The sequence below is a fragment of the Cyprinodon variegatus genome, unplaced genomic scaffold, assembly GCF_000732505.1.
Source record: "Cyprinodon variegatus isolate N-32 unplaced genomic scaffold, C_variegatus-1.0 Scaffold1332, whole genome shotgun sequence".
NCBI classification, from domain to species: Eukaryota; Metazoa; Chordata; class Actinopteri; order Cyprinodontiformes; family Cyprinodontidae; genus Cyprinodon; species Cyprinodon variegatus.
Genome location: NW_015151785.1, coordinates 48,883 through 61,459, shown reverse-complemented (window position 1 = coordinate 61,459; position 12,577 = coordinate 48,883).

Genomic DNA, 12,577 nt, shown 5'->3' with positions numbered 1-12,577 from the left:
AAAAAAGTTGAAATAACCCACTGGACTTTGTTTTCCAAGTTTGAAGATGTTTTGCTTCCCATCCAGGAAGTTTTCTCAATTCAAGCACTGAGTTCCTGGATGGGAGGCAAAATGTATTCAATCTTGGAAAACAGGTCTAGTGGTTTGTTTTTTAACTTTTTAATTTTTTTTGGAATGACTATGACCTGGATGACTACGAATCTTCACCAGCATAATACCTGTAAGTATTATGGAAGTTTATTTTATTTTGCAAGCTGTCACTGAATAATTCAGTGAATTAGCATGTAAACGTTTAAGCTTTTGCTGAGTAACATTGGACATTTTCAGTATGAACATTTCTGACAGTACATTGAAGTGTGGATGTTGGAAGTTGGAGCTTAATATTTTTGTGTATCACCAATTTAAGGTTTCTACCACATAATAAAAGCCATTTTGTCTGATAACATTTATGGTATAATAATATTATTATCTGGTTTTCTTTTTCGCTTTTAACCTGATTTACTCTAAAGTTTTCTTGGTTTTTCCTCCCATCAATGCATCTAAGCAGTTGTTCTTTTAGCTGTGTGTATAATCTCTGGAAGTGCTCTTGCTTTTAAACATTTTCTGCCATTTCCTAATTACATACAAAAAGTCTTTCAGTTTCTTTTCAAATGTTATCAGTGAGCAGCCACTCTCATCAGTCTCCCACTGAGCTGCCTAACACATCACAGACGTGTGTTTGTGTTTGCAGGGGGGGCTCTTAATTAAAAACACCTTCTCAAAAAAACAAAGTACTGCAGAATTCAACCAAATTAAGGCCATCCTTCTTTTGAATATGTGTCTTTGACCTGGCAGAGATGCATATATGTGTGGGTGTATAAACAGCACATGCCCTTTAGGATGAATTAATGCACCTGTCTGTGTGGGCCCAGGTGTTACCTGCAGGTAAAGCTGCACTGCAGCTCTGCTCCAGCTGGTGGCAACAGGCTCCTTGTTTCATCAGGTGCATCAGTCACCATATGCTTCTCTGCACTGCAGGTCTCTGAGTCATAACAGAAGGTGTTTTTATGCTACAGGGAATATGATAAACATCTCTGCCCAAAAGTTTACCATAAATAATTAGCATTAGTGGAAATGCATTAGTTGTTTTACTTGCCTCCAGCTGTTTTCTAATTTACTTGTGAGAGTTGGCCCTAAAAACAAGTGCAGTAATAACTTTAATTTATTTATCTAATGGTTTATTAGTGAATTAAATTACATTCTTTGAAGTACACCCTCTAATAAACAATATGTTGTTTTAGTTCATATAAACTGCATTATTTTCCTGTGCAAAATAAAACAATGTTTTATTGACATTGTTAAGGCATCCCTGCACTTAGACTAAGCAAACATCCATCCATAAAAATAGCCTGAAAAGCATCCAGGCAGCTCAAGTTTTAAAGCTGCTTTGACATTCTTCTGAAAATTCTCCACTCAGTAGGTTTGCGTCATTCAAATTGGACAAGCTGCAGCAGTTTTGTCTGACATGCAACATCCAGGATTTTCACTTTTTTGGGTTGAGGGGATTTATTCTTGCAGTTCATGCATTAAAGAAGATGAACTAAAACTCAGTAAAGAGCCACAATATCTTGCAGTTCAGCTTCTGTGCTGCACAGAAAGCCCCAAATCTCAGCAGGAAATGAGATTTAATGACTGCATTAAAAAATAAACGCATCTATCTAAGAATTTAATTTGTAAAAATATAGTTTTCTTCTCATGTAAAATTTTGCAGTTAGGTAAATATTTCAAGAATTGATATAGTGGAAGAAAATTTTAAAGAAATAAAAAAGGCGTCTATTCAAAGTATTTAAATCCATTAGCCTTTTTCCTATTTTTTTTTTTTTTTTTTTTATTAAAACAAACTTCCATTTATTTTGAGGGGGACTTTATAAGACACATTAAAAGTACATGAAAATATTTTTTTATGTTTTTGTATTTGAAGGGATCTTATTCTAAAGAGTTAGTTGTTTTTTTCACTATATTTATTACCTCCGCCAAGGAGGTTATGTTTTTAGTGTGTGTGTTTTGCTGTCTGTGTACAGGATAATTTGAAAGGTTATGGATTACTTTTTAAAAAAAGGGGCACCTGAGTCCAAGGAAAAGCTAATGTCATAAACTGGGAAAGATGGACCCAGTATTCAACGTGACACTGACAGTGAGAAAGTTCAAAATATTTATTAAAACAAGATAACAGAACAGAAGTGTGGATCTGCGGACCGCAGCAGCTGCAATCAATGACACTCTGGAGGGAGAAACGCAGGTAAGTGACCACAGTCATCTAATGGGAGATGATTATCCATGTGAGTCACTTACCTGGTTTTACAGTTCAGTCCATCCTCTCTGAGGAAGGCAGAATCCAACTGATGGACTGCCAAACGAACTGCGACTCAGAGCCGCTCAGAGTGTCCCCAAAGCAGCAATCCCAGTGCGCAAGCAGGAATGTGATTCAGGTCAGAGAAACAGTTCAGAACAGGACTGTTCTGAGATCCAGGAGTACGTAGACCCATCAAGAGTTTTAATCTACACAGGAACAAACAGATCCAGGGTTCCTGGAATCCACAAAGCATGAAGGCAGGTTCAGAGTTCCATAATTCCAGCAGCACGTTAAGACAGATTGCACAGATGCAGACAGGCTGGATCAGTGGTTGTGGAACAGAGACAAGACATAGTACCAGGATAACTGCAGAACTTTAAACTGGTCTCCACCCAGGAGCCAGGCTTACGAGACTTCAAACTCTACTCCCACCTAGGAGCCAGGACACGATAAGAAGACAAGGCAAACACCAAAACCCTCTCAACCAACTGACCTCCCTTGGATGGGAACATGAACGTAGGAATCCCTCAAACTAAAACTAAAGAACAAAAATACAACAAACATCAAACAATGATCTGGACCAGATAGCTGGGCTTAGCCCAATATAAAGCAAAACGAGCAGGTGGATGAGATGAGTGACAATTAGGCTACGTTCACATTGCAGCCTGAAGAGACCCAAATCCGATTTTTTTGCCTACATGCGACCTGGATCTGATCCTTTCCTGACAGTCTGAACAACACAGATCCGATTTTTTTCCAATGCGACCCAGGCCACTTGGCTATGTGGTCCTGAATCCGATACGAATCTGATCTTTTCAAATGCGACCTGTGTCTGAACGCCATTAGTAACCGACATAGGTCACTATTCTGCTTCTTGCTACACAGAACCAGCAAGAAAAACAAACACCATGGCGGACGATGATGTGGAGAGCAGTATTTTTTTTAACCATGTTGAAAAGATTGAGGTTTTAAGGTTTGGAAAGATCGCTAGATGCGCTCCAGCACTACATCCATGTTCAGTAAACACGAAGCACGCTTGCTTGTGACGTCATTACGTCCTTTACTGTGCCTGCGGGACACATAAGCTGTATGGATGCAGTTCACACAGGAGATCACTTACAAGTCGAATATATCTGGAAATGTGAACGGCAACACAAAAAAAAATCGGATTTAACAAAAAATCGGAATTGAGCATCAAGGCCTGCAGTGTGAACACAGCCTTAGAGACCGGGCAGAGTTAGGCAGGTGAGTGACATGAACAATTCAGTTCAGCTATCATGGCAGATCATGACAGCTAAAGCTTTGAGTCTTTGGGGTAGGACTCTATCAGCTTTGCAGAGTAGGAGACTGAAACCCTTTGCCCATTCTTATTTTTCAAAACAGCACATGTTTTTGAACTGCTGGAGGGTGAAATTTCAATCCAATCTCAAGTCTCTTTCATCCTCTAACATATATCCTTTTTACCTTATTTTGTATTTTACTCTACTTATCTTTCAATCAACTGTAAAACTTATCTGTCACTGCTGTGGAAAGACATGCCAGCACCCTGATGATGCTGCCTTTATGTCTGAATATGGATATGGTCTGTATCCTCCGGGATCATGATGGATAGAAGTTGTCAGCCACACACGTAAATCACCAGAGTTTTTTCCTCCTCATGTTGTGTAGCCTACATGGCTTATCAAATCTTAAATTGGACGTATTTTGACTTTCTTTTAACAACAGTTTCCTACTTGCCACTCTACCATAAAGGTCATAAAAGAGTGTATGAGTATTCTTTGTTTTGTCAAAGGATTCTCCTATATGAGTTAGCAACGCTTTCCTTACCAGCCTGTCACGTTAGGTGGACAATCATTTGTTACATTGGCTGTAGTACTACTTCGATTTTCAGATTATGGGACTTTTTCATGTCTGTCACATGAAATCACTCAGAATTTGAAGAAATTTTGCATTGCAATACAACAAAATCTAATTTATGTTCTTAATAAAAAGACATCTAAACATTTCTGTCATAAAAAACAGAAACAAGTAAACTAAAGATGCACTTATTAACACAAAAAGGACCAAAGTTGCATCAGAGCAGGGCCAAAATGCTGCAGAACGGCAGAGTGATGAGGCAAACACACGGGAGCAGAGCAGCCAAATAAGCTTGTTATCAAGTCATGTCGGAAGGATTCATCACAGCAGGCTGAGCCGAGCTAACACAGCTGAGTGGAGATGTGCTCTGTCATGGCCTGAGAAATCCTGTAGGTGGAGTGGATCCTCCTTCCCTATGTGTGTGTGTGTGTGTGTGTGTGTGTTGGGGGGCTATGTGTGTGTTTTCTGACCATGCATAAAATGTGTTCATCCGTTCACCATCTAAAACACACTGATCTGTTCTCTCCAGTTGTTCTCTGTTATATTGGGCCCTGTGCGGTCACACTTGGGCTGTTTGATTAATGTTTCAATTAGTCACAAAAGAGGGGAAAGGGCTGGTGACTGGATGCTGGGAATGGGTGCTATAATTATTGGGTGGGATTTCTATTTGATTGTGTAGGATGGAAGTTCAGGGAAGTTCCTCTCAGACCTCCAGCACCTCTTAGACAGCTGGAATTAGGCTAGATAAAAAAAAAACCCACAGCAAACAAGAAGGAGAATATATATTGGATAAGAGTGAAACAAATCAGGACAATAGAACATTATAAAGATTTATAAGAGTAAATTCACTAACATAGAGGTGAGGCAGACTGATTTAGCTTTTTATTTTCAGTGCAGAGATGTGGTTTTCCTCAGTGCACCAGCTGGCAGCCGACCCCGCAGAGGAGGCAGGTGTTTCAGAAACGAGTGGCAGGCAGTTATCTGTGCAGCAAGGAGCAGCTAGGTGTTTTCTTTTGACAACTACAGTCAAATTGAGACATTTTTGACTTTTGTTTGTATAGAACCTGACCCTATATATTTATTACAGTGTGGTCAAGCACAGATCCTTAAAAGTATGTTTAATCTTTGAAAAACCTCATATTTTTCACATTAGAACCACAAACTGTAATGTAAAAAAACTGTCCAAATTATTAACAAAAAAGTCTGGAGTGTCTTCATACAAAAGGCTGATTTATACTTTGCAACCAGGTTGTCTGTGTGTGTCGCAGTACACGCAAATTTGCCCCCTCCCCTTCCACAGACACTCTGGTGCACCTCTCCATAATTGTAGGTGACCGCAGACAGTGCCTGATTGGTCAAATCTACATCCGCTCTACACTATGCATATTTCCTGTTTGGTACCTTGTACCATAATGGCGGTTTGTATGACCGCCATTATGGAAAACGACTCGTGAAAATGGACCAGCTAGAAGAGCGAGTTGCATGAAAAAGCTGGGACCCTTTTTCCACCTGGATCCCCACTCTTTTTTGCCCTCATTGTCCCTCTGTTGTCGGAAAAACTTGCCCCTTCTTCCTCAATGCCTTGGCCATATGTAGACCCACAGCTAGCTTATGAATGTACCTCTTGCATTGTTGTGTGGAATAACAGACCGCGGAGCACGCTTCAATATTGGGCATAAATCAAAAATATCTGCAACAAGCCCCACTGTGACACACTACTGCAGGAGTATAACCAGCCCTTAAGTCCTTTTTTTTACTGTTACCTAACAAATAGCACCCAGTTAAACCAATTACATGCAGAAGTCAAATAGCTTCCCTGTGTGTGGCTTAATCTGACGACAAATACAACAATTTTGTGTTGAATCCTAAGGTTTCTTAGCGAACATCTGTAAACCAAAGACAGCATTACATCCAATAAACAGAAATATTAAGTCTGAGATGAAGATGAAAAGAAATAGGGTCAGTTCATAAAACACTATCACCTGCTGCAAACATGCCTGAAACTACGTTGAGTCCATAATTTGAATATGAAAACAGTAAAACATTATTAAAAAAACGATTCGCACCATCCAGAAGACACAGTAAAAAAGCCAGGTTCATATGAATGTGAATCTAAAATTCATATATTTGGGCTATATACAAAAAAAAGATTGGATCACCATTCACTCAGTGAAATATTGTGGCAGGAACATCATGATTTGGCTGTCTTCTTTAAAAAGGAATAAGATAATTGAGTGATTATTGGAGCAAAATTCAAGACAATCCTGGAGGGGCTGGTTTTTAGCAGGAAATCTGACTGCTTTGCAAAGGACAATATGAAAATATTTCAGTGCACATATGTGCAAAGCTGGTAGCAACAGACTGAAGAAAGAACAACTCACTGCAGCTTGTAGCAACAATTTTCTGTTAAAAGGTTTGACTCATAGGAGCTGACTATAAATGCATTGTACAACCTAATATTTTTCATCAACCTGACAATCACGCACTATTAGGTATTGATCTGTCACATAGTTCTTAAATGACATAATGTGGGAAATTCAGGGGTAAATAATACTGTTGTATATTATTGTATGCTTTAAAAAGTCACTGATTAGACTGTAGACATGGCTTTGCTTACCACAGAGGCCAAAAATACTGATGTTATGAAGGTTTGAAATAAAATGAGTCCATTTACTTACAGAGTATTTGAGCTATTGATAAAAATTTAATACAAAACCGCCTTGCTAATTTAGAAGGCGACTGTCATACTCACTTTTCTGTAAAATTGGATGCCCACCACAATATGCTATCATTGCTGGAAAAATCAATCTGCCTTTGTCCTGCAGCTATGATTTCCAAACACCATCTCTAAAAGTATTTACTAAAACAACAGTGGCTTCTGGCTGCATGTTTTAACTTGCGATGTGCAGCTCGAAGCCCAGGAATGCAGGGCTGTTCTGCTTGCTTGGGGTGGTGCTGTCAGTCTATCATTATATCAGAGGGTGACACAAACACACACCCGCACATATACACAGGCAGCCACTTGCACATGTAAACAAGAGTACACAAATGCTCTGAGGTGTTGTGTCCAGTATGTCCTCCTGTAGAGATTTAGCCCACTTTTAGTTGAAAATTGGTCCCAAACATGATGCAAGAGAATGACTGAAATCGAATTTCATAAAGCTCTGTGAAGTGTTTAAATTATGAATCACTATGACTGTTGTGCCTACATTGATCTATTGTGTTTTCTGACCACATTATTGATTCTTCAGCTGTGCCCCACACACACACACACACTTTCACAGTGATGTATTGGGATGATGATCACACATGTCTGTATCATACTAACTCCGATGATCAAGGAGACTTGGAGATTAAAAGCTGTGGGAGAGAGGATATGTGATGTGATACAGAAGGTGATTCAAATCAATTTGAGAGAAAACCTGGTCTGTCGGAAAAAGTAGACTATAATGTCCTTGCCTTGAACATTATCTGAAACGTCTTTGAGGCAATAAATAACAAAACCAAACACATCATTGAGTTCTCTATGGGAAGTTATAACCTCCAACCATAATCTGTTTTACAGGCTAGGAGACATAAAATGTTGCAGGAGATGGAGAGAATTTCCCATCGAGAACATGAATATGTGATGTGTATATTTTCATAATATGTAAGTATGAAGCTGCAGGGACTTGATTGTTTTGACTGATTCTGAAAGCTGCTGTAGGCAGAAAGCTGACAGGCCTGCCGTGTGTGTGCATCCCTGAGAGATAATCCATCTTACAGGTCAGTGTCTCTGGAAATCTTAGGGATCACTGTGTCTTCTTCATTATCTTTATGATATTAGATAACAGCAAGTTGGGAAAGCATGGCTCATAAATAATAAGTCCATTTTTAGAGGCTTCATAAAAATATTCAAAATGAATCACAAACCATTTACCTCAAGTTTTGCAATTTAATGAACAATATAACCGGTTTGGTATTTTTTTTTTTACTATAGCTCTGCTGCAACTCTTCTTGTTAACCTTGAAAATAACTAAAAAACATCTGTCATTATTATCACAAGCTTTTTCTATTCAATTATACCAACACTTGTAGCTCTCTGCATGTTTACAAAAAAAGTAGAAAAAAAGCTGATGAAATACAGCAGCTGCCAGGAGTTTTAGCGATATAATGATGATACATGGAGAATTTGGAGAGCAAACAATCCAACACAATATCCACTCAAGGAGAAAGGAGTAATTAAAAAAAGTCATGGTTGAAGATGAGCTCAGAAGTTATTTCAATCTGAGAAACTCTCACAAAGAGAAAAGACAATTAGGAGAAATTTATTGATACAATAAAAAAAAAACCTCGGCAGGAAACATAGCACTTATTTTTGATAGATATGCATGAATAGGAGCAAAGAACAGGGCTGTTTCCCCCTAAGGCCTGAAACTGGTGGTGGAGTGGAGATAGATGAAGTTGGTCAGTCTGTAGACTGCTGGTTAGTGAGACGGTATGCTGAGTTTTATGGGGAGATCCAGTGGACTGCGGGAGCTGATAGTAGGGCTTCACTCAGGGACCTGGAAGATGGAAGTCCATTTGGATAACACAGGTTGAAAGAACCTATCCATGATGAGCAAGCGTGAAGCGACAGCGGAGAGGAAAAACTCCACATTGGGAAGAAACCTCTGGCAGAACCAGGCTCAACATGGCGGTCTTCTGCCGGATTGGTTAAGATGAGACAGGGAACGCAGTAAGAGTCCAGGAGGAATGACACTCTGATGAAGCTTAAGCTATGATGGTTGAGGAGTGGCTGGAGGTGGGTTGAAACGGTGTCATCTGAATTAAGTCACAGCGCATCCGCCGCCTGGGCGCAGGAGCAGACAGGTGCATATCAGAGGCCTTTTAAGATGAATTTTGGAGATGTGGTTCAAAGCTGATTGGCTGTGTCGCAGGTGGATGTATGAAAAAACAATGAGTTTCTTCAGTTGAACTTCTGCCTAGGCTCCATTTGACAATTTGTCCTGTGAAGAGGAAATCAAGAGGCAAACTTAACACACTGGCACCTATGGAAAAGTAAAAGTACCATAATATCAGTTTTTACAACACAGCAATCCCAAAGGAAAGTATGATGCAAGTATTTGGTAAAGTGCAGTATTTCAATCATCTTATATTTGGGCTTTCCATAGGTGTAATGTGCTACCTTTAATGGATACACTTGATGTTTAATGTAAGTGGTCACTAAAGCTCCCACATTGGGTGTTTATGAGTTAAGCAGTATCACAGACATGTGAGATATTTGTGATATTTATATTCATTTTCAGCAATAGTATCAAAATTATTCAATTTCCTGCTGTTGTGCAGTCCTACTTTAACTGCTGTTAACTGCATACTTCATGTTAAGCAGCCTAGCAGTGTCAAACTTTTCTACACATCATCAACCCTTGTTTGACTTGTCAGGATTTTACTGCACTGCAGTTATAGGACATTTAAATGTTACTCCAAGAACACATTGCTATATATTTTTCTCAATGTTTGACTGTAAATGCTACATTTACATGCCACACATGCAGCACATGGGCAAAAAAAATCAAAAAGCTGGTATATGATATGTCAGGCATTTGGCTCAGAGGTTCAGAATAAAGATTCTTAGATTTAATGAATTACTGTACATTAATAACGTGATCTGCAGATGTTGGTGGTCTTGACAAATATACAAAAAATAAAAAAGTATAAAACTGCATTTTTCTAAAAGAAAATAAAAATGTAGTCAGTCATTGTGGCTGCCTCAATAGTCTGGCTGCTGACTTCATTAGCCAGCTTTTTGTCTCTACACTGTTGCCAACCAGGATCTTATAAGTAATGTATATATTTACTGTTCCCGGTGTCTATTTTTCATTAAGAGAGATCTTTTATTAAAAACCAACCATTTTCTGTTTACAACCACTTTCACTCATGTTCTGTTATTAAATACACTACTCCGGGATTGAGATATAGTTGTGCGTTTACATATTAGATAAGAATTCCTTAAAAGCCTTGTTTTACATCAGAGAAGTGCATTTCAATAATTTACCACTATTGGAATAAGTAATAGAAACAAATAATGCAAAATAATAAAAAGCTTGATATATTATATCAATATATTTTATATATATTTGTTTTTCTGGTTGTAAATTATGCCCTCTGGACTGAGTAAGTGACTTTGCAGCAATAAAATGATTAAACTAAACAATTTCAATAGAACAGGCAAAAGGGAATTTACCAGTTAAAAATGTAATATATCATTTAAGTTTGACTGATTGTCAATTATCTTGTAATATAAATTATTGTATCTTATAATATTACCAGAATTAAGTAATATTTTGGAGTAAATATTGAATTTAAATTGATCAAATTTAGTTTTAAGAAGCAGAAAGCTCCAATCAATCAGATCAACAACTCTGCAGCCTCAGTCTTAGTGGAACATTTTAACATGGCAGATAACTTTTTTTGGGACTTTATATAAATATGTATATATAGAATGCAATATATATATATATAAATGTATAGTAGGCTACTTCTTTATTCTTATATTATGACTTTTTTTCTTGTAAGGATTTGAGTTTAAATTCCTTAATTTACTTTTTTCTAATAGACTTAGTACTACAGATTCAAACACAATAAAGAAATAGATATGTGATACATATTAAAAAAGTTAATAAGAGTTGCCTAAAAATTATGCTATCATTCTAAAGGTGGCTTTCAACCATTCTTACCAACAGCAAAGACCAATCTCTATAAATTGATGTGCAAAAGCAGATTAGTAAGGTTTTTTTGTGTTTCTTCAGTTGTGATATATTTCTTTTTAAGTAAACGTTTACGGTGGTTACTTCTTACTTTCCCATGCTGAGTGGCATGCCATATCATATCAACTTCACTCCTGGTAATAATCTAATGCATTTTACTGCTTTGCAGTCTTTAATTACACTGCAACCTCAAAAATTAACTTGTAATTATTCAAATAGCAGCAGATCAGTGCATTTTTTCACTGATCAGATTATATTTAAAACACTTCACTGAGTGAATTTTGTTTTCTTCTCATGAGTGACATAGCCTGGTCGTCTCTTTAATGTCATCTCATTTCGGCACATCACATAAATCCAAGTATCCTGAAGTCCTTTATCTTGGATTTATTTTTGTCTTTGTAGTGCAAATAGAGCGGTTTGTATAACATTTCTTGCTGCTGCTTCAAGGTCTAAGAAAGTTACTAAGATTTGGTTTCTTCCCACTCTTGCAGTATAAGAGGGGGCGGCGTTGACAGCTTCTCACTCAATCACTTGCTAATTAGAGTAGCCAGGCTTTTTTTGTTGAAGTATAACAGGGTCAGTGTGGAAATAGTTACACTCATTAAGGCAGATGTATTTCTAGTTTTGAATAGTTTGTGCTTTTTGCTAAATTAACAACATATTGAAATGTATCCTGATTGTTTTTGTCATAAGTTTATAAAAAAATGTCTTAAATCTCTAAAGTGTTTTTTTCTTTACACTGTCTGATCAGCTAACATAAAGGCTGACACCAAAACGCAGGCGTTACAGGCTGTTAGAGCTGTAAACTCCTATGCACTGAGTGTGACAATCACATATTTGTTCCCCCGTGCCACTGTCTCCTGTGTAGTGCATTCATTTTTGTATGCAGGGCAAAAATAAATTTGAATCTGACATTGTGTATAAAGGCAGGACAGAACAGCCCCGGCACAAAAACAGATTTCTATAATAATCAGGAGGAAGGTGACAAATGACCTCTGTAAATGACTGCTGGTTGAATTCATTATTTGAGAGCAGAGTTACTAGAACTGTATGACCCAGATCTGCACAGCCGGGCAGGCAGTTTGTCATTGTTATGTACTTCGGGGGGAAATTGTTTTTAACTTGGATAATGGCCAATGATTCTCTTCTGAGGGAAACTATCTCATTTTATTTATTTTGTTAGAGATTTAATAGATAAATAAGATTAATAATTATATTTCCACTTAGGAAAACATTTAAACATATGATATACAGGGTAAGGTATTTAGCCGTATACCCCTTTAACTTTTAATAATTTTAGTCTAAACATTTGAATTATTGGATGAAGGGTATTTTTTGTCATCAACAAATACAAAATGGATGTCATACTGCTTATTTGAGATCTTCAAAATGTCCACTATTTAACAAAGAAAACTAAAATAAAACTTGCTATTAATTGACAATTTCATTTGTCTCCCTTGTTGAATCTTGAATAGCTCTGTTGTTAGCCACATATTTTTAGAAAGCTCATGCTTGTTCAATCAATCATCAGCATAACCTAATAACCTAAACATTAATATCTATCTATCTATCTATCTATCTATCTATCTATCTATCTATCTATCTATCTATCTATCTATCTATCTATCTATCTATCTAT